The 8283-nt window shown below is 33.9% G+C and overlaps 1 pseudogene; it reads right to left on the minus strand.

Moving 5' to 3' along the window:
* Window positions 1–6937: 6937 nt before the first annotated feature.
* Window positions 6938–7935, minus strand: LOC107943038 (probable CCR4-associated factor 1 homolog 7; annotated as a pseudogene).
* Window positions 7936–8283: the final 348 nt, after the last annotated feature.

Genomic DNA, 8283 nt, shown 5'->3' on the forward strand with positions numbered 1-8283 from the left:
GGATCTATTCTCTGATGATAGATCTTTAAAACCATGCAAAAAAAAACTAAATTTCTATGTCTCTAATATGATGTAAATGGTGTGAAAAGTAGGCTAGATGCATTGTGTTTAAAACTAAAACAACCCACTAGAATTTGAAAATTGGGGAATATGCCTAATGGCCACTCCCATATTTCCCTTGTTTTACCATTTAATCCTTTCACTCCAAAATTCTGAATTTTAAGGCTTATGTGCTAAATAAATACTCTAAATATGCTACTGTTTTCCAGTTAAACCCAATTTAATTAGTATTTAAATTTAACTCAAATTAACCCCTAATAAAAATTATTTTGAAATTCTTTTTCGACCCAAATTAATTATTTTCACTCACAATTATTTAATTACTTTAAATTAATTTTCCAAAAATATTTTTATTTTTCCGGATTATTGTTTAATCGATTTTAGATGAAATTAACCTCCTAAATTAAATTAAAAATTATTAGAAACCCCATAAATTCCTAGTTTCACAATCGAAACCCAAAAAATATACCTGAAACTACTAGTCCCTGTTTAGGGATATTATAGGAAATTTATGGTCCCGAAGCCACTGTTTGTCACCATTGAAGAATGAGCTGTTTCAACTCTCCCCCCTTAGGAATTTTTGTTTTCAGATATTGTAATTTCATTGATTCCTCGTTTTCCAAGTATCATCATTAGTACCATGTCGATGCCACAAGACTTTCATTAGTGGTACTCGTTTGTTCCAAAGTTTGACTTCTTGAGCCAAACTTTTCACTAGTTCTTTAGAATACATCAAATCTAGCCGTAATTCAATTTCACTATGAGGAATCACTGTGAAGGATTAAATATGTACCATCTTAGCAAAACATGAAACAAATTATGAATTTTCTCTAATTTAGGAGGTAAAGCTAATCTGTAAGCTATATGATCGATTCTTTCGGTAATCTCGTATGGCCTGATAAATCATGGACTCAACTATCCTTTATTTCTGAATTGTATCACTTTCTTCCATAGAGAAACTTTTAAAAATACCTGATCACCAATCGTAAATTATGTCTTTTCTTTTCAAATCCACGTATGACTTCTAACAATCAAATGCAACTTTCAAACAATCTTGAATAATTCAATCTTTGCCTTTAGTTTCTCTAATCAAATCAATCCCTACCATTTTGGATTCGCTTAGCTCGGACCAATACAACGACATTTTTCATTTTCTTCCATATAAAGCTTCAAACGGTGTCATTTTAACACTAGATTGATAATTGTTATTATAAGCAAACTCAGCTAACAGTAGATATTTTTCCCAGCTACCCTCGAACTCAAGAATACAACTTCATAGCATGTCTTCTAAAATCTAATTACCCATTCTAATTACCCATCCGTCGAAGGATGAAATGCGATACTGAAATTGAGTTTAATGCCCAAAGCCTCATGAAGTTTACTCCAAAATCTCCATGTAAATCGTGGATCATGATAAAAAATAATAGATGTCAGAACTTCATGAAATTTCAGAATCTTTAATACATATAATTTTGCTAGCCTTCCAAATGAGTAATTTATTCTTACTTGAATAAAATAGGCCGACTTAGTCAATCTATCAACAATCACCCAGATCAAATCTTTCTTTCTTGGACTTATATACAAACCAAATACGAAATCTTTGACACCCCAAACCCGACTGAGAGAGACTGACCCAAATTCGAAGCGTTACATTAGCCAACTAAGTGACTCTCCTTCTAACGACCACCCAAGACACACCCTGACCTTATAACTCCTCAATCTTATCTGAATATTAATTATTTATTAACGCAGAAGCAAATTATGAGCCAATTTAAAATTATTCCTATGTAAGTTCACCTAAGGGCATTTTTGTCATTTTACCACCTATGGTAAAACTTACTCAATTTTAGATCTAAACATTTACTGACCTTCTTTTTGTCAAAATTATGCAAGCCTAAATATTTCAGCTTAAATTGAGTTCGTTTGCTATATCTAATTTAAGTTTTACTATTAGGGACTAAATTGTAACAAATACAAACTATCAGGACTATTCTGAGTTACAAATTAAGTATCAAATCTTACCCATTATGAGACCAATCGTAAAATTTTACCAAGTTTCCTTATCATCTAGGGCTCCAATTAGATTAATCAATTTTCAAGACTAAAATGTAACCTAAACAAATTAGAATACCTAAACAAATTAGAATACCAGTTGAAAAAGTCAAAAATTCAAACCCCCAAAAACCCACCAAGCATGTCCCTCAGATTATGTATCATTAAATGACCGTGTTTGAGTCACGAAAAACTTTTTGGCAGACCTACTCACCCGTGTGGAAATCCCACACACCCGTATGTGATATCTCCAGTTTCCACATGCCCGTGTCACTTACCCACACGCCCGTGTGCAACCCCTCACATGCCCATGTGGACAGGCACACACCCATGTGAAAATCACTGCAGCTATTTTTTGAGAAAAACTCATGTAAAATCTTGATTTTGTATTTTTTAATGGCCAATTAAACTCGATTTAACTATGATTAATTAGCATATACATACATACACCCTCAATTTAATTTATGAACATGAATTAATTAAATAGAATTAGGCAATCAATTTCATGCATAACTAACACCGAATAAATCACCACTGGCGTACCTTAGTCGCTAGTAAACCACTCCGTAGAAGCTTTATTTAAACGATCGTTAGTATAAATTTTATATTTCACACACCATGTTATCAATCACCGTGTTATCAAACAACAATACACCGTAAACCATTCAATAATTAAACTCAAACATGCCTCAAAATTATTAAAACCATCCAAAATATTTGTCCAATGTCCAAAGTCCAATTATAACCAAAATCAAACTAGTTCTCAGGAATTCAATAATGCCCGAATATACTGAATATTAATAAAAACAACAAGTAAATTAACATCCAATTCATGCTTAATTCACAACCAATCAATCACCAATTATCAACCAAAATAAAGAAACATGTCAGTTAAATTTCCATAAGCATTTTCAATTCCAAAAATCATTTATTCATGGCATTCAATCATTGACTGATATAGCAACAACCTCACATAAATATATTGGCATACACTTCCCATGGCTTAATGGGGTGATCATACATAGGATAAACGGATCTCCAAACTCCCACAAATCTCATATACAGTCTACTGAGTTGAGCGGCCGAAGCATGTGCTCCCTTATAGCACCTCAAATAACCCATTGAGTGGAGACTCATGCTTAACACTGCTTTATCTACTCCAAACAAATTATTTTAAAATTATTTTTCGACTCAAATTAATTCTTTTCACTTATAATTATTTAATTACTTTGAAATTAATTTTCCAAAAATATTTTTATTTTTTTGAATTATTGTTTAATCAATTCTAGATGAAATTAACTTCCTAAATTAAATTAAAAATTACTAGAAATCCCATAAATTCCTAATTCACACTCGGAACTCGAAAAATATACAAAAAACTACTAAACCTGATTTAGGGATATTACAACTCTCCCCTTCCAAAAAGAAATTTCATCCTCAAAATTTACTTGAATCAAACAGATATGGATTGAAACACCCCTAACCCGTATCCATTATCGAAACAGGGTTACGGAGCATTACCGGAGGTTAAAGATCAAATAAACAAATATTTCTTATCATATAACATTCATGTTAGAAACCAATAAAAATCAAACATATTGTCCCTTATGTAAGCCCTTGAGGCCCAAAATACTCATTAAAAAAAAGTCAGGACTAAATCGGGTACTCAAAGAATTTTTCAGAAAACATTAAAATTTTTCAAAGTTGCAGGGGTCATACGGCCAAGAGACACACCCGTGTCTTAGACTATGTGGACATTTGAAATAGGGCACATGGCCGTGTCCTAGCCCGTGTCTGTGCCCGTGTGATACAAACCCAGTTGATGTAAATTCGAGACGTAGTAGTTTGCCCGATCATGAAATTAAGTAAGGGAAGGCTTGTTCTAGCTAAGCTAAAAAAATAGGATGAAAGATAGGTTCAAACAATTGTTAATAGACAGTTGAAATGGCTAATGGAAGAATTCGACTAAGGCCAAGAGTGAACCAATAATGAAGATGATTGTTGACCTGATTCTTAAAACAGCACTTAGATGAAAATGGTTTGGAAGTAACTTGGTTAACCTTGGACCCACTATCTAGCAAGATAGGAACCAAATGTATGGTTGAACGCCACACTTTGAAAGTGATAAGTTCGGTTAAACAAGGAAGGAATGAGGCCACAAGCTAAGCTTGATAAGTCGATTCAGTCCAAGAGAGAACAACGAGAATTGAATTCTCACAAAAGAACAAAAGTAGTTCATAAATTGATCCAAAAGTCTACACAACCAGCTAAAAAAAAGTATTTATAGGCCTAAGTTAAGCCGAACGGTCACATGCAATTAGCTTAATTAAGCTGTTAATTAGCTTCTAGAATAATTACATGTCTTTTAACAAAATATAGGCCTAGGTGACGCCAATGGTCAGCTCATTTAGTCTTCCAATTCAGCTAAATTAATGAGTTGATGAGTTGAGCTGAAATGTCCAATGATTGAGCAGCCAAGGAACTTTAATACATCCTTCAATTCTTCCTTGGGAAGCCGAATAAGCAGCAGCCAACATTGATGGCATTTTAGGCACACGAACAACCCTTGAATGTAAACACTTGAATACAATTAGCCACAAGGTGTGAATGGATGGATTTGAGCAGCTACCAAGGTGTGAAAACGTTTGTGAGCTGAATGGACTTGTGTGAATAGCTCATTGTCCATCGATCTTCACAAACAACCTCTTGGAGAAGAGAAATCAGCAGCTGAATTTATTACCATCCATATGCATGCTCTTCTTTTAATGACTTCCTTTACTATTAAGCTAGCTGGTTCAGCTGACTAAGGCACCTATTAACACAAAATAAATTTGGTTATGCACCATGATTAGCTCAATTAAGTTGTCTGAACTTAAGACACTTTAATTAGCTGTATGAACTAAGACAACTTAAATACACTTCAGGCAAATTAAATGGATGTGCTAATTAACACAAATTAATTAACTAAGACATATTAAATACCAAATATTCTTAGACATAATTCATAAACATAAGACATATTAATTATTTAAACTAAAAATAACTAAACTCATTTAAAGTTTATTCCAGCAGCTTAAACGCATAAACTAAAGAAAGCTAAAATTAAGCAAAACCGAGTTAGATATTCTAGCAAATTGATGCACAAGCTAAAACCGAATAATGTTAAGCTCAATGAGCTAGGATGAGCTATGAATGAGCTAAATGAGCTTGTAGAAAATTGCATGGAACACTTGAGTTGAACATCCTTGATTATTCGATAAAGCCAAAAATGGTTTCCGCCTACATTCTATCAATTAAGACCTGCACACAAATTAACAAACCATAATTAAATTTCATTTTGCACTTGGGCCCTTCGTGTTTAGGCCATTCCCGGTGTCGTCGATTTGAGTCATAACATGATGCAGCTGGGAATTTTGGCAAAATTTACCATTTTCCCCTATACTTTTAATTTATTTGTAATTTAATCCTTAGGCTTGAAAAATGAATTTCATGTAATTTAATCCTTACCCAAGCCTAGCTGATTTTTATACATATTAATAGCAGTCCATATATTTCACAAATTTACAAATTTTACCATAAATTTTTCACCTTTTTCAATTTAGGTTCCGTTTGTTTGCCAATAAAATATTTTTTGGAAAATGATTTACTTTTCTGGATATAATTTACTTTTCTGGTGTTTGGATGAATCTGTGTAAAATATTTTCTGTTGTTTGGCAGATTTCCTGAAAATATTTCATAAAATTTATTTTAAATGAAACAAATATATTTAAGAATTTATTAGCTTTTCATTGTTTAATTGAATTTATTATATATATTAATAAATTTATATTGTTCTTGTATGTATTGCATGATGCAGCACGCCAATCTAGTAGAAGCCTATCAAGCTTTTTCCTTTTAAGCATGCACCAAAGCCTATATTGCAATCAACAAGCACTCACTCAAAAATGGCTAATCCTACATCTGGAAATACCACCCACAGTTTCAATGATTCTAGTTCTATTAGCCACATCTCAAGAGCTAATCCTTCATTCATTCCAATGAAGGGCACCAAGCTTGCTCAGACTTTAGAGAACACTAATAAGTCCTTAACAATATATACCGGTCCTTAACAATATACACCATATAAACCATATCTGCCAACATCATAAGTATGTAGTGGTTAAGCCCTTTGTTGGCATCACAAAAACTAGGATTCAAACCCTGTAATTGTAATTCCCTTCCCCATTTGTAATATATGAACCATATCTGAACTTATATATAGGAACATAACCCCATCCATCATATGCCATCTCAATGCATAAATTACAACTCCGAAGTTCCTAATAACTAGCAATGTTCACTTGTAGAAGATATGCTTCCTTTGATAGAGAAGCATCCTCTGTTCCTATTATGCTCATACTGAAATAATAGGACCAAGAGACATTAATAACTTCAATGCACAAAGGCCAATTCGACAACATACAAATAAGTTCTGAGATTATTCAAGAGGATCCCAGTGCAGCTAGCAATTGAAATAAATAGAACTTTGCAGAAATAAACACAAACTGTAGAAATATAATCCAAGTCAATAAGGTGAAAATGATTATGATTATTATTAAAAAAGATAGAAACACTAACTACATAATTTACATTGGACTTCAACTACAAAAACTAGTTAAGGTTTCAGTTACAATACAAGCAAAAGGAGAAAAGTCACAGCTAAATCAACAATACCCTTTTTTTTTGACAATGTATACAAAGAAAATTTAGGCTCAAACTCTAAGTAGTGTACATCCATCAACTTTTTTTTTCCGATTATTTTCTTCTAATTAGTATTCTGTCAATTCTAGACACCTAGGCCATACAATACACTTGCATATTTCTCTGTGGAGCCGTTGAAAAAGTTACCTATCAACTTCCTAAAGGTGCACGAGGTGAGCAAACTTTCGGAACCAACACCGACTCTTTCCACTTCCAACAACTCGACAAGCTTGTTCAAACCACTATGAAGGCTGTTGCAAAACTTCATCATGTCCTTGATATCGTATACCATGGGGAAATATATCTTGATCAAATCGAAAAACCCAGCTTGACTATTAGGCAAACTCCTGGAAGTCAAAAGCTTAACCAAGTACCTAAAGTCGTATCCACTATGAAAGGTGACCCAATGGACATCACCATTCAACACAACCCCAGATGACATCAAAAGCTCACCGAACCGCTTCACATCGATACCTTTCTCATTATTCTTCTTGAAATCAATTTGACACTAGCAAAATAACTCGATTGAATTACTAGCAAAGATATCTTCGCTTAAATTAAACTCACGAAAAATGAATTGCCAAATGCAAAAGCTATCAGTTCCACAGGTGGGAAGGCTCCCATTCTCATTCGAAAAAGTGAGACCCAATTGGATCAATTTCAAAATATCAATATTATCTTTCAAAGTTTGGATAATCATTTATATTCTTGAAAGTTCCTACAGGGTGTAGAACCGCACCTGAGAACTCAGTATCCATAGCCATATAATTATAAGTATCAACAATTTCACGGATCAAAGCAAACTCTTCCTCAAGATTATCAACTATAGTTAACACATGTTTCTTTTTTTTCCTTCCTCAAATTGGCTAATGACAAACCAAAGTTGAACATAAAAAAAGACAATACTCTTTCCCCATATCAATTTTTTTCGTTCTTACCTTTGAGAGAGTAAGATGAACACCATTGCAGAACTGGTGCTTCGATCAACAGGACTTTCAACTGGTTAAAACTTTGTTGATATTTATCAAACCATTCAAACTTAACATCTTTTTGTATTAGAAGTGTCATCAATGTAGCTATCATCGGTGTGGCCAGGCCGTGTGACCCACACGGCCAAGAGACACACCCGTGTCTTAGACTGTGTGGACATTTGAAATGGGGACACACGACCATGTCCCAACCCATGTAACTCCCTGACTTGGGCCACACGGCCCAGCCACACCCCTGTGTGCTAGGCTATGTGAGCATACTGACTTATGCATTTTAAAAGATACAAGGGACACATGGCGGTGTCACCTGGCTGTTTGTCACACACGGCTGAGACACATGTTTGTGTCTCTGCCCGTGTAGATGAAAATAGGCCATTTTCCAAGCGACATTTCTCACCCAATTTGACACCAACCTAACTCAACATTTTTGCACATCAACAAG

This window comes from Gossypium hirsutum, chromosome A02, assembly GCF_007990345.1.
Source record: "Gossypium hirsutum isolate 1008001.06 chromosome A02, Gossypium_hirsutum_v2.1, whole genome shotgun sequence".
NCBI lineage: Eukaryota > Viridiplantae > Streptophyta > Magnoliopsida > Malvales > Malvaceae > Gossypium > Gossypium hirsutum.